Source organism: Podarcis vaucheri, assembly GCF_965113315.1.
Source record: "Podarcis vaucheri genome assembly, chromosome: W".
NCBI lineage: Eukaryota > Metazoa > Chordata > Lepidosauria > Squamata > Lacertidae > Podarcis > Podarcis vaucheri.
In genome coordinates this window covers 10,078,185-10,091,930 of record NC_138757.1, presented here as the reverse complement: position 1 = coordinate 10,091,930, position 13,746 = coordinate 10,078,185, and the positions used below count along the sequence as shown (strand labels likewise).

At 45.6% G+C, this 13,746-nt stretch overlaps 1 long non-coding RNA gene across 1 annotated transcript in view; it reads right to left on the bottom strand.

Moving 5' to 3' along the window:
- Positions 1-241: 241 nt before the first annotated feature.
- Positions 242-13,746, bottom strand: part of LOC309523332 — an 86,897-nt gene continuing 73,392 nt past the window's right edge. The window contains exon 2 of the long non-coding RNA XR_014215302.1: positions 242-434. This is a non-coding gene — a long non-coding RNA (uncharacterized lncRNA). The remainder of the gene's footprint in view (positions 435-13,746) is intronic.

Here is a 13,746-nt window from a genome sequence, read left to right as displayed (position 1 = left end):
CTGCCCCTTTGTTTCCATGGCAACAGTCACAAACATCCTGTCTGGCTTTCCAGCCACAAGCAGCTGACTGAGCTGCTGGAGCCTTTGCTTGCTGCAGCATTGGTGCTTTATGGTAACATACTCCCCCTAAAGTATCAATGCGTGCTGCGAGCAAAGCGTCATCCAGAGAAAAAAACAAACAGTTGTTATACTTATAACATTCCCCTGTTGTTTCAGTTCCACCCTTGGAACTACCCGCCACTGTTTTTACCAATGTACCTCTCTGGTTGTGTGACTTCGCATTATCTTGGTTAACAACTCTCTGTTGTGCCTTTGTCTCTGACTCAGACACAGCTTCAATCTGTCCTTGATCGTTTACAACAGCAACATATGCAAGGTTAGCAAACTCCTTTGAATACCTCTTGGGTGGTATACCCTTTGTTGCTCTCTCAGACCTTCTTAAGAGCTGCTGCTCTTCTCTGCTTTCTGGTTCAGCCTCTGAACTCTCTGGAGAACCAGTACTAATCTTTATCAGTGGTTTATCCTCCTCTTCTGAGGGTCTAGTCATTATTTGAGATTTCCTCTCAATGACTGTGACAACTGAGCTGTCTGAGCTATCAGTGTCATCATCATCAGTACCACTGAACTCAATAAGATCAAACTCATCATCATCATCATCATCAGAATCATCTGTGGAAAATGTGTGAACAATCACTCTCTTCTGTTCAGGAGCACTTTCTAGAAATTTTGTGAGAATCACCTGACCAGATTCAGACAAAATTACTCTGTAGAGACCTTTTTCATAACCTACAAAGATGCCTCTGGCATTCTTTACCCCACTTGGAGCTTCTGTTCTCACATGAGACCCGAAAACCTTAAAATAGGCAACAGAAGGTTTTCTATTAAACAGCTTCTCAAAAGGAGAACATCCCAACTCTGTTGAGACTTTTCTCAACCACACATGAAGATAGGACGCTAGAGATTCGGCCCAATAATCATGTGGTAAATGTGAACTTAGCAATTGTGCATGCATCCCTTTTTGCAATTCTTTGTTCACCCTAACACAGACACATTTCTTCCATGCTTCTTCGGAAGTAGCAAGTTTGTGCCTTATCCCTTTTCCATCCAGGAACCTCTGGAAATCCTGTAAAAGAAAAACTGGCTTGTCATCTGTGAAAAGACAATCAATGTTAGCATCATGCATACTTTTAACCTTGTCACAAAACTCCTGAAACTTTTCTAAAGTTTCCTGCGGTTTCTTCATCATATAAACCCAAGAATAATTAGTGTAAGAATCAACACACACAAGGTAATATTTTGCACCGCCTCTAGATGGTTCTAGAGGACCAATCACATCAGCATACACCCGCTGAAAAGCTCTGTGGACCTTCTTGGCCACCTTCTTGGTGTTCACACTGGTCACACCTGCAAGAGAAATTTCGTTAGAATCAGAAGTATTACATTTCATGTAATCACTTTGATCAAAAGTCAACAAATACAGTCCATCTTTCTCTTTGGCAGTAAGAAACAGTTCTCCATCTTTGTAGATCTTGCATCTTTTAGCATCATAGTACAGTTTTAGTCCCTTCTTTGCAATCTGCGAAGCACTCAGCAGACTAAATTTCAGTTCTGGAACCAGGTAAACATCACTTATAGTCAAGTTCAGACTCTCAAGATACACAGTTCCAATTCCGGTCGCTTCCAGTTCTTGACCGTTGGCTTGTTTCACAGTGAAGCTTTGCTTCTTCAACGGCGAAAACAGTTCTCTGTGTGGGCAGAGATGCTTTGTGGCGCCCGTATCGATTATGAATGCGTTCCCAACATCTGGCGTGGTTCCTTTCGCCATCATAGCCTTTGCAGGTTTCACCTGGCACTTGGTACGGCTTTTGCTTGACGCCTCAGGCTTCGTAGAGCTGTTCTTGGCTCCTTTTGACTGTCGCGGCTTCTTACAGTTTCGCTGTAGATGCCCAGTCTGTCCACAATTATAGCATCGGACGGCACTCAATGCTATGGCATGCTCTCCAGTAGCATCAGCAGTGGGAAGATTTGAACCCTGTTCTTGCCTCCCCCTGTCTTTCACTTCCAGTGCAGCAAGTCTGTCGTGTTCGTTCAGGACGACGGCACACACTCTTTCCGCGGTTAGCTGCTGAGCAGGTAGCGAACCAAGCTGACTGGCAACAACCTTGTAGGTCCGGTTCAGGCTGTTTATCATCATGAAGCAAAACACTTCCTCCTGTAGACGGAAATTGCGTTCCACCATCTGTTGACGCAGATACTTCATTTCTGTCAGGTGCGCTTGAACATCTCCATCAGGCGCTAATCTCAGATTGGTCAACTTCTCAAAATACAGCAACGCTGAAGAACCAGCATCTCTCTGATGCGTTGTACGCAGCGTGTTCCAAACCTCTTGCACAAATTCCAAATGCTGTATATGCACAAGCTGCTCATCTGAGACACACAGAATTATAGCAGTCCTTGCCTTCACATTCTGTGACTCCCAAGCACGCGTTGGTGCTGCTGGGATGGGATTCTCAATCACCCCAAACAGTCTCTGATTCTGCAGCAGGGCCTTCATCTTTACAGACCAAGATGAATAATTGTCATTGGTCAGGAGGGGTGGAGAAGGCAAACCTCCCCGCTTCTTGGCATCCATTTTGAGTCCTTGCATTGACTCTGAAACACAAACCTCTAAAATCCAATAGCTGGCTTGTTTACTCTCTTGACACCTGGCAACTCTGACACTGGCTGCGTTGGAAAGTCCCTTCCAGCAGTTTGTGAGGACCTAGTCATAACAAACTTTGTTTTCGCCTCTCTGAAGCATAGTCTGACTGTCCAGCCCTCTCTAGTAACTTTCCATTTCTCCTCTCTGAGGCACAGCCTTCTGAAGGACGTTGCTTAGCAACAGCGCATTCCTTTCCTCGGACAGGAAACCACAAAAATGCCCGGAATGCAGGCCTCTTCTAAGTTGGAGCTGCTTTCCCACACACGCTCTCCGTGAAGCAGAGAATGAATCATTCTGCATTCACGCTTCTAAGCCCTTAAAAGTCTCATACCTTGAGTATCTGCTTGGCTGTCAGCTTCTTCTGGTCAGCTTCTGGCTGCAGAGAAACAGCCTCTCACTTCAGACTTCCATGGAGCAGAGGAGGACAATTCACCAGCCTCTCATCCAGATGTCCGATGGATAGCAACCATCCTCTGCTACCATTGTTGGAATTCTGCCTGGGTCAGAGGAATGTGCCACAGCGTAGGCACCGGCAGATATTCCTGTCGACCTCCCTGCGTCTCCACTCTGCTGATAAGCAGGCGAGGTCTCGGCGATTCATCTCAGATGTGTGAGAGGAACACACCGTTCTCCGTCTCTCCCCTTTGGTGTCCCCCAGGGAGGGGAAAGAAGCAGACAGAAAACTATTTACATCCTTTATTTCTGTCTCTCATATCAGTACAGAGAAACACGTCTGCACTCGACAACAGCAAGAAGAAACTCCACCCATGTACTTCCAGTACGGGTCATATGACACACACACTGAGCTAACATCCGGTGCTCAGTACAGAATGGACTGCCCCTTTGTTTCCATGGCAACAGTCACAAACATCCTGTCTGGCTTTCCAGCCACAAGCAGCTGACTGAGCTGCTGGAGCCTTTGCTTGCTGCAGCATTGGTGCTTTATGGTAACAGGACTCACTTACATGCTAACCCTGACATTTTGAGGGATGATTTAGGCATTTATGCTGAGAAAGAAAGTCCAGAGGGTGATGAGCCAGAAGGGGATGGTGCACATGGTCCAGATGCAGATTCTGACCAGGCACAAGGTTCTTCTCCTAAGGTAGAAAAGCCAGAATCCAAGAGTGTTCCAACATTGCCAGTCAGTAGGCCTAGCAGACAGCAAAAGCAAAGCAGGTCGCCTGGAACACCAAGCCCAAGGGAGGTATCTAAACGGAGGTCTTTATCCCTAGAGGCACGTCCAGACATAAAGTCTGAGACAGATTCTGACAGCCAACAGTCAGAGGGGGCACAAGAGGAGCAATTGCGCAGGTCAAAACGTGCCACAAAGGGCAAGCCGCCAGAGCGGTTTAAGGTGACAAGTGTATACGTAAATATGGCACAGTGTGAGCCAGATAGCTATGTAGAGGTACAACAGCTTCCAAGCTCAGAAGCCGCAAAGTGGCAGGAAGCAATGGAAAAAGAGATGGCTTCAATGAAGTCTCTCGGTGTGTTTACAAGTACAGAGCTTCCAGAAGGGCAACAAGCTGTAGGTTGTCGATGGGTATATCGTTTAAAGCCCACAACTACTGAGGAGTTGCAATATAAAGCCCGACTAGTTGCAAAAGGGTTTTCGCAGCGCAAAGGAGTTCACTATTCTCAAATTTATGCCCCTACTTCAAGATCGGAGTCGTTAAGAATGCTTTTAGCCTCTTCAGCTAAGAAGGGAAATAAGCTGTTTCATTTTGATGTCAATGTGGCTTATTTAAATGCAGACTTACAGGAGGAAGTCTATATGACGCCACCACCAGGTTTTGAAGGAGACAAGCCAAACCAGGTCTGGCGCCTACACAAATCCATTTATGGGTTGAAACAGTCCGCCCGTAATTGGAATTCCTGCTTAAACGATGCTCTAGAGAGCATGGGGTTCAGAAAGAGCGCAGCAGATGCGTGTCTTTATCTAAAAGGCTCGGGATGTGAACAAGAAGCAGTCTTGATATTTGTTGACGATTTATTATACAGTGGAAAGGACGATAAACTTGCACAACAATTTGCCACAAAGCTTGGAGAAAGGTTTCAGATAAAATCACTAGGCAATGTATCTGTTTATCTAGGAGTTAAAATACAGCAAGATGAAGATGGGAACTATTGGCTCAGCCAAGAAGCTAAGATCCAGCAGTTGCTGGAAAGGTTTAAAATGGACAACTGTGCTGGTGTTAAAACCCCAATGGAGTTAAGTTACACAAAGGATGCTCAAACTGAGCAACAGGCAGAGTTCTGTAATCCCGGGGTTTACCAGTCAGCGATAGGCAGTCTACTCCACATTGTGCAGTGGACTCGGCCCGATATAACATATGCTGTCAACATGCTGTGTAGACAAGCTGAAAAACCATCAATGCATGCTTGGCAAGGAGTAAAAAGAGTTTTAAGGTATCTCCAAACTACCAAAAGGTTTCGCTTAAAACTATCAGCAGAGGGCAACACACAACTTGAATGTTGGGCTGACAGCAGTTGGGCTGATGCTGGACCAGATAGAAAATCAGTGTCAGGAATGGCGATAAAATTTGGAAATGCACTAATTGGTTGGAGATCAAGAAAACAATCGCTTATAGCTTTAAGTTCAACTGAATCTGAGTTCAATGCATTATCAGATGTATGTAGAGAACTGGAATTTTATAAGCAACTGGTACAAGAATTGTTTGGAGAATGTTCCCTACCTATCAGAGTGTGGGAAGACAATCAACCTTGTATTAAACTAGCTAAATCAGGCCAATTCAAGGCACACACAAAACATTTGGATATCCATTATCAAAATGTATGCCAAAGTGTAAAACAAAGTTTAATTGAACTAAAGTATTGTCCAAGCCAAGAAAATCTCGCAGACGGTTTTACAAAAGCTTTGAGTCCGCAATCTCATAAATGTTTCTGTTCAGGTTTAAATTTGAATTAAGGTTGGTACAGCTCAGTGTTACGAGCGAGAGGGGGTGTTGGTATTAAAGGGTTAAGAAGCTCTAATCAGGACGCTCTAATCACTGAGCAGCTGGAGGTCGTTAGGCTTCCAGGAATGTGAGTTTGTATAAATAGTCAACTCACTCATGTGTTTGTTTTTTCCCCCTTCCCTTTTCTTTTGGGGCGTGTTTGCTGAAATGTGTGATTCTTCACCAGGGTTTTTTGTTTTGTGTAAATAAACCTTTTATTTGAGTTCCAAACCGCTTGCTCCAAGATTCCTTTATTGAAAAGATGCTGACTCTCCAGCCCTTCTTGAGCCGCTGTGCGAAATGCTCTGCTGTAATGGTACGTTGTCGCATCGGAAGCGCACTGGACATTTGATTAGCATTAAACTAATTAAAGTTTAATGGGACAAGGAATGGCAAGGGATGGCAGGAGCTGTTGGAGAGAAGGAGGAAAAGGTCCAGGAGCAAGTAAAAGCCAAGGCCTGGCTGCCACCGTCGGGGCACAGCAGCCAGGCCAAAGAGCAGTGAAAGTGCCCACGCCAGAACCTCCTAAGCCCGCCCTGGTGATCGAAGTGTTGCTAGAGCTGCCAAACGGACACCCACTAAAGATAAAGGCTCTATTGGACTTAGGCAGCTCCTGTAATTTCATGAGTAAGGAGTTTGCAGCTGAACACCAGATACAGACTATCCCTTTAAGCAACCCTTTGCAGGTGACCACGATCGATGGAAGGGAGCTGCTGGGAGGAGAAGTCAGCCAGCAGACCGTCCCAATGATAATGAGGGTAGCAAGACACACGGAGCTAATAGCGTTTAATGTGGCTACCTTGGGAGGAGCTCCCATCATTTTGGGAATGAGCTGGCTAGCAGTACATGATCCGCTAGTGGGCTGGCATCAGAGAGTGGTCTCCTTTGGGTCAGCACATTGTCTAGAACACTGCCAAGAGGGGAAGGCTCAAGGAGGGGCCAAAGCCACTCTAGCAGGGACGGAAGTAACGGACAAAGGGAAGGTGCCCCGACAATACGCCGACCTGGGCAACGTCTTCAGCGAGAGGGAAGCAGACAAACTACCTCCGCATAGACCCTTTGACTGTCAAATCAATTTACTCCCTGGGGCGCAGCTCCCAGTAGGCAAGCTATATGCCATGTCAGACAGGGAGATGCAGGAGTTAAGGGAGTTCATTGACAAGAACCTGAAGAGGGGTTTCATCAGAGAGTCCAGAGCGGTGGGTGGCAGCCCAGTGTTCTTTGTGGATAAAAAAAACACGGACAAACCGAGGCTGGTCGTGGACTTCCGGGCCTTAAATGCCGTGTCAGAACCAGTAACTTTCCCTATGCCTAGAATTGATGACATTTTGACTAGGGTCAGGAAGGGAAAGATTTTTACCAAGCTGGACCTGAGGGGGGCGTACAACCTGATAAGAATAAGGAAGGGGGATGAATGGAAAACCACCATGTTCACCCCTTTGGGGGCATTTGAATATCTCGTTATGCCCTTCGGCCTACAAGCAGGCTCAGCGTGCTTCCAATCGTTCATGAACCACATCCTTGGGCCTTTGCTTTACAAGAATTGTGTGGCCTTCTTGGATGACGTTTTAGTATATTCAGAGAATGAGGAGCAGCATGTGAAAGACGTCAGGGAAGTGTTGGGCCGACTGCAAGCGAATCAGCTGTGGGTGAAGCTGGAGAAGTGTCAGTTTCATACCAAGGAGGTGGAATTCCTGGGGTACCGCTTGTCGGACAAGGGATTGGCCATGGATCCTGGCAAGGTCCAAGCGGTACTGGAATGGAAAACACCGAAAACGAAGAAGGATGTGCAAAGATTTCTAGGGTTTGGAAACTTCTATCGGAAGTTCATCAGAAACTTTGCCCACTTGACGGCTCCCATTACTGACTGTCTCAGCAGTAAGAAGAAATTCGTTTGGACGGCGGAGGCGGAGCGAGCTTTTGAGGAACTGAAAAGAGCGTTCGCTTCTGAAGAACAGCTACTGCATGTGGATTTACAAAAACCGATGAGAGTAGAAACGGACGCATCGGACCGGGCGGTGGGGGCGGTGCTTCTGCAGCCTGGGAAGGAGAAGTCGGAATGGAGACCGTGCGCCTTTTTTTCTCGAAAGCTGAACAAATCTGAGCGGAACTACACGGTGTATGACCGAGAACTACTTGCCATTCACGAAGCGTTCCGAAGATGGAGGCACCTATTAATTGGCACACAACATAAGGTGCAAGTGTGCACTGACCATAAGAACCTAGAGTATTGGAGAACGGCACGAGTACTCAACCAACGGCAAGTGAGATGGGCCCAGGAGTTCTCCAAGTTCCACTTTGAAATTTGTTACGTGCCAGGCCCAGAAAACGTTAGGGCGGACGCTCTCTCACGCAAACCTGAATATTTGGAGGGGGAGGGCGCACCCGAAGAGAGACATGTCATCCCAGAGGACCGCTGGGTGTGTGGGGCAGCATTGGTGGGGCAAAGAGAACTGGTAGAGGGAACGGAGAGTGATGAATACGCCCAGGAGAAGCTCAGAGGTCTTAGGAGGGAGGGAGAGAAACCTGGGGGTTTCGAGGAAAGAAACGGGGCATTGTATTACAAAGGGGCACTGTATATACCCGAAGGAGAATTGAGGGGGAGGGTACTCAAGCAGTTGCACGACAGCCCCACAGCGGGGCATTTTGGGCAACACAAAACCATGTGGTTGGTCACCAGGGAATTTTGGTGGCCCAAGGTGAGGGAAGATGTACGGGAGTATGTAAGAGGGTGTGACCAGTGCCAGCGAACCAAAGGGGAGAGGCGGGCGCCGGCAGGGTTATTAGAACCGTTACCCACACCGGAACGACCATGGGAGGCAGTATCGATAGATTTTATGACTGATCTGCCGAAGTCCAAGGGGAAAACAGCCATCATGGTCGTAGTAGACCAACTAACAAAGATGTGCCACTTTGTAGCCTGCTCGCATGCAGTCACGGCGGAAGAGACCGCAAGATTGTTTGTAGAGCACATTTTTAGGTTGCATGGCGCCCCCTTGAGGGTGGTCTCAGACAGAGGGAAACAATTTACGTCCAGGTTCTGGAGGAAGCTCATGAGCTTACTGCACGTAGAGGTCAATTTTTCGACTGCCCGGCACCCGGAAACCTGCAGGCAGGCGGAAAGAGCGAACGGTATCCTCCAGCAATACCTGAGGTGTTATGTCAATGACAGAGAGAATGATTGGGTAGAGAAGTTTGCCTACAACAATGCGGAGAATGTGTCCACAGGGATGAGCCCCTTTTTGGCTAATTATGGGTGTCATCCCAGAGCATTTCCTGGGGGAGGAGGGGAGAGATGGAGCGTCCCGGCAGCCGAACACTTTGTAGAAGAAATGGAAGTGATCCATCGTCAGCTCCAACTCAACTTAGAAAGGGCCAAGGAAGAATACAAGAGGCAGGCAGACAAGAGCAGAAGAGAAGGTGAAACCATAAGGGTGGGAGATCAGGTGTGGCTGTCAACCCAAGGGTTGCCGTTCAAAGGGGGTTGTAAGAAATTAAGACCCAAGAGATTGGGTCCCTTTGAGGTCATTCAACAGGTCAACCCAGTGGCTTTCAGGCTCCGGTTACCGAACCACATGAAACTGCACCCAGTATTCCACAGGTCGTTACTGTCACCGTACAAGGGGGGACGAGAAGGGATGTCCACACGGGGACCAGTCATAGAAGAAAGGGAATGCAGCAGCCATGTGACGGAAATCATTGACTCCAGGTGGAAGGGTGATCAGGTGGAGTATTTGGTGGCATGGGAAGGGGAACCGGAGTCAGAAAACACTTGGGTAATGGCAGAGGATGTCAATGACGAGGTCTTAATAGAAATGTTCCATCAAAGGTTCCCAAGGAAACCTCAGCCTGTGGCAAGGTTCCGGAGGGAATACTTTGGCACCACCGATGAGGAGGAGGAGTTGGAAGGATTCCCGGACTCGGAGTGGGAAGGAGAAATTGACTCCGATGAGGAGGAGTACTTGGAGACCAGGAACCGCAACCGGTGGAAAGAAATGTTCGAGACGTCGGAAGATGAAGGAGGTTCTTTCCGAGGGTTTACCTCCTCCCCATAGAGGAGGGGACGGGAGGGGGTGAAGGGGGCCCTGGAGGGGAGGTGGATGTCAGGGAACTGCCATCGGAGGGACAGGAGGTGGAAGGGCTCACAGAGGTTAGGAGAGGCTCAGCAGCTGAAGAGGGAACCAGCAGGGGGAGAGGAGGAGCTCTGAGGGAAAGTGAGCAGGAGGGATGGCTCAGAGACACATCCAGCGAAAACAGTGGGGAGGTCTCAGGACCTCCTGTAGGGACACCCACTCCTCGCCGGAAACTGTCATGCCAAGATTCCAGGAGACGTGTTTCCGTTAAGGAGCTTTTATGTTGGAAGAGATTCCGAAAGCAACCACTGTCGGAATCTGCCAGCGACTGACGGAGCCATGTTTAAGGGGCTCCGTTACAGACAGAGGTTTGCGGACTTGAACAAACTCTGAGGGACTTGGCTTTTACGCACAAGCAGCTCATCATCCCATCACAGTAGTCTCCCATCTTTGGAGACTACCTGTCTTTGTGATTTGTCCATATTTGTAGATACTACTCCATTCATGTCTCCCATCATGATTAAATTATAATCCAAATAGTCCAATAGTGTCTCATGCAACTTCTTAAAGAATTCCGACTTCCCTTCGTTAGGTGCATAAATCCCTAATATCAAAAATTTTCACCTTGAACTTGAATTTCAATTGCCAAATATCTTCCTTGTTCATCTTTGAACATCAATTTCGGAGAAAGTTTTTCCTTAGCATAGATTACCACTCCTCTTTTCTTGACTTTATCTGATGATATGAATTCTTGACCTAATCTCTTGTTGATGAGTAGTTTCCTATGCAATCTTGTCACATGGGTTTCCTGTAAGCAAATCAAGTCCAAATGTTCTTTTTTCAATAAATAAAACACATTTCTTCTCCTTCGAGGGAGGTTCAGACCATTACAGTTCCAACTTAAAAGTTGCAGAGCCATCTTGAAACTATTTGCCTCCTGTCGCTCCAAGTAGTTGTTCTTCTTCTGTCGGTGATTTAAGTCCAAACGTCAGATTCAAAATGTCTGTTGCTTCTTTTGTCTCTGATGTTAAGTCCACTCCCACTGCTCCTATCAGGAGGTCTTCCCCGTTCTCGTTCAAAAATTGGTCTCTATCTTGAACTGATCTTATTCTGATTTTCCTACCTTTAAATTTAAAAGATAGGCCTTGAGGGAATTCCCACCTGAAAAGTATCTCGTTTTTTCTCAGCAGACCAACCAACTCTTTGTATTGTGTTCTTACATCCAAGATCTGTTTTGGTATATCTTTAAAAATCTCCACAAAAGAATCTTGAATCTCAAGGGTTCTTTGATAATGCAGATTCAGTATTTTGTCTCTTTTCTCTTTTGATCTTAAGGTTATCAGGCAATCCCTTGGCTTCTTTCTGCCTTGGCTTCTGCCCAATCTAAATGCAGACACTATCTTGATTTCTTCCTTCTCCAGGTCCTGTTGCCAAAAATCCAAAAATTCTTTAGAAAGGAAGTCCGCCAAGTTATCTGTCTCACTTTCAGCCACTGCTCTCAATCTTAAATTCCTTTCCTTCCTTTGCATTTCAAGCATAGACAAGGCTAGCTCATGGTCTTCTAACTTTTTGCAAACTGGTACTATTTTTTCCTGAGTCGCATCAGCAGAAACTTTGGCCTCGTCAGCAGAAACTTTGGCTTCTTCTGCAATTTTACGTATAGTGGCAGAGTCCTCTAGAATTTTATTAATAGTCTCTGTATTAGAAGTCACTCTTTTCCCTAATTCATTGACACTTTGTGTATTCTGGTCAAGTTTTACAGAGAGCTCTGTCATTTTTTTTACTGTTTTCCGCTCCCTGCTTTGTCAGAGATTCCAAAGACTCATTTATTTTGACTAAAGCTTGTGTCACAGGGTCTGATGACATTATTGTTTTTGTCTGTCCAGTTGCAGCTGGTGCCACTGGGGTGCCTGAAACCGAAACTCTACGCTGTTGTAAAGTTTTTGTCTTATATGCTCTGCCAGATCTAGTTGTTGTCTCTTCTGGTGCACCGCTCATGTCCCAGTCAAGGTCGTTCTCACGTCTGTAAGTTGTTTTTAAGAGGAAATTTCCACTGACTTGATAGTTAAGGTCCAATTTGCAGCAATTACAACAGTATCCTCTAGGGGGAAAGAATTTCCAAAGCTTCTGAAACAATATATCTTTTAATCAATCCCCTTGGATTTTCCAAAAAGTCAATTGCAACAATTTCCTAGTGTAATTTCCAAATTTAATAGACCAGTAATTTAGTAACTTTCCAGAGCCCAATAGTTTAAAACAAAGTAACTTTCCAAGTAGCAGTTTAACTCACTGACAGTTCTCTTTCCGGCATCCTGCTTAGGCAGTTCGTTTCAGGGGGGTTTGACACAGCGGTAAAAGTTTTTTTAAACCCCTTTTCCTGCAGGTTTAAAGTTCAATTTCAACCCCCTTTTGCTCCTGCCAGCTAAAGGGGGATTTTTAATGCCAATGTCTAGTTCACTTAGTTCTTAAAGATCTTTAAATGGTTGCAGCTTTTAACCTTCTTTGCTGTATACTTTTGCAGTCCGGGAAAGGCTGACTTCCTTGCTTTAGACCAATCCCGTTTCCGGTCAAGATTCTTTAATATATTTGTAAATCCCAAATTGATTTTCAATCCTACTCACGGGTTTTAATTTGTAACCCAGATTGTCAGGAAGGAATCGGCGCTCTCCGGCTATGGCGATGCGGCTTCGCTTCACGAGCTGGGTGACGACTCTCAGCACCGCGCTTCACCCCCGCTGCCGTTCCGGAGCCTTTAAAAAGGCTCCCTTGCGATTTCGGGGGGGGCGCGCAATGGTGCCCACCGAGTCTCCTTGCTTACAGGCTTCCGCGCCTGTAATTTTTAAGGGTCCCCGCTTCGCCGTAGCGGCAGGACCCGAACTCGCAAAGCAGACCCCCTCCGGAGCTCGGAGGGAAATTCGCCATTAACCGATGGCGCCTATCCTTACATATTTCAGTCCTAAGCCTATCTCATATTTGCAAGTTTCTCCAATTAGGCTATCTTGACGTATTTAGCTAAATAGCCTTTAAATTTTGTCCATTCTTCCTGGTACTCCTCCTCCTTCTGGTCGCGGACTCTTCCAGTCAGGTCAGCTAGCTCCGAAAAATCCATCATCTTCATCTGCCAATCTTCCACTGTTGGTACTTCTTGTGTTTTCCAATTCTCTGCTAACAAAATTCTTGCTGCAGTTGTGGCATACAAAAACAATTTAACATCTTTCTTGGGCAATTCCAAACCTGTTATTCCAAGAAGAAAGGCCTCTGGTTTCTTAATAAATGTATATTTCAATATTTTTTTCAATTTGTTATAAATCTTCTCCCAGATGTCTTTAACCTTGGGGCAGGTCCACCAGATATGATAAAAGGTACCCTCTTTTTCTTTACATTTCCAACATAAATTATCACTGTTGTGGTAAATCTTTGCTAATTTTACAGGAGTCAAATACCATCTATACATCATTTTCATTATATTTTCCTTTAACACCGTACATGCAGTGAACTTGACCCCTTTCTTCCACAATCTTTCCCAGTCTTCAAACATTATATTATGTCCCAAATCTCTTGCCCAGTCTATCATCACTGATTTAACTTGTTCATCCTTTGTATGCCATTCTAACAGTAAATTATACATTTTAGACAAATTTTTAACTTTAGAGTCCAACAACTCTGTTTCCAACTTAAGATTTTTCTGAAGCAAAACCATTTTTCTTATTTAGTTTGTACAATTCATTGATCTGGTGACAATGTAACCAATTTATCTTATCTTTAATTTGATCAAATGGTTTTAATTTATAACCTCCTTTGTCTTCCAATAACAAATCTGAATATCTCAACCACTTGGTTTCCATATTTAACTTTTTCTGGGCCTTCACCTCCATTGGCAAGAGACATCTAGGTGTCTTCCTTTCTAAGAGATCTTTATATTTTATCCATACATTATACAGAGATTTCCTAATTGCATGGTTTTTAAAAGCATTATGGGCTTTATCATACCTTAAATATGCATGCCATCCAAACA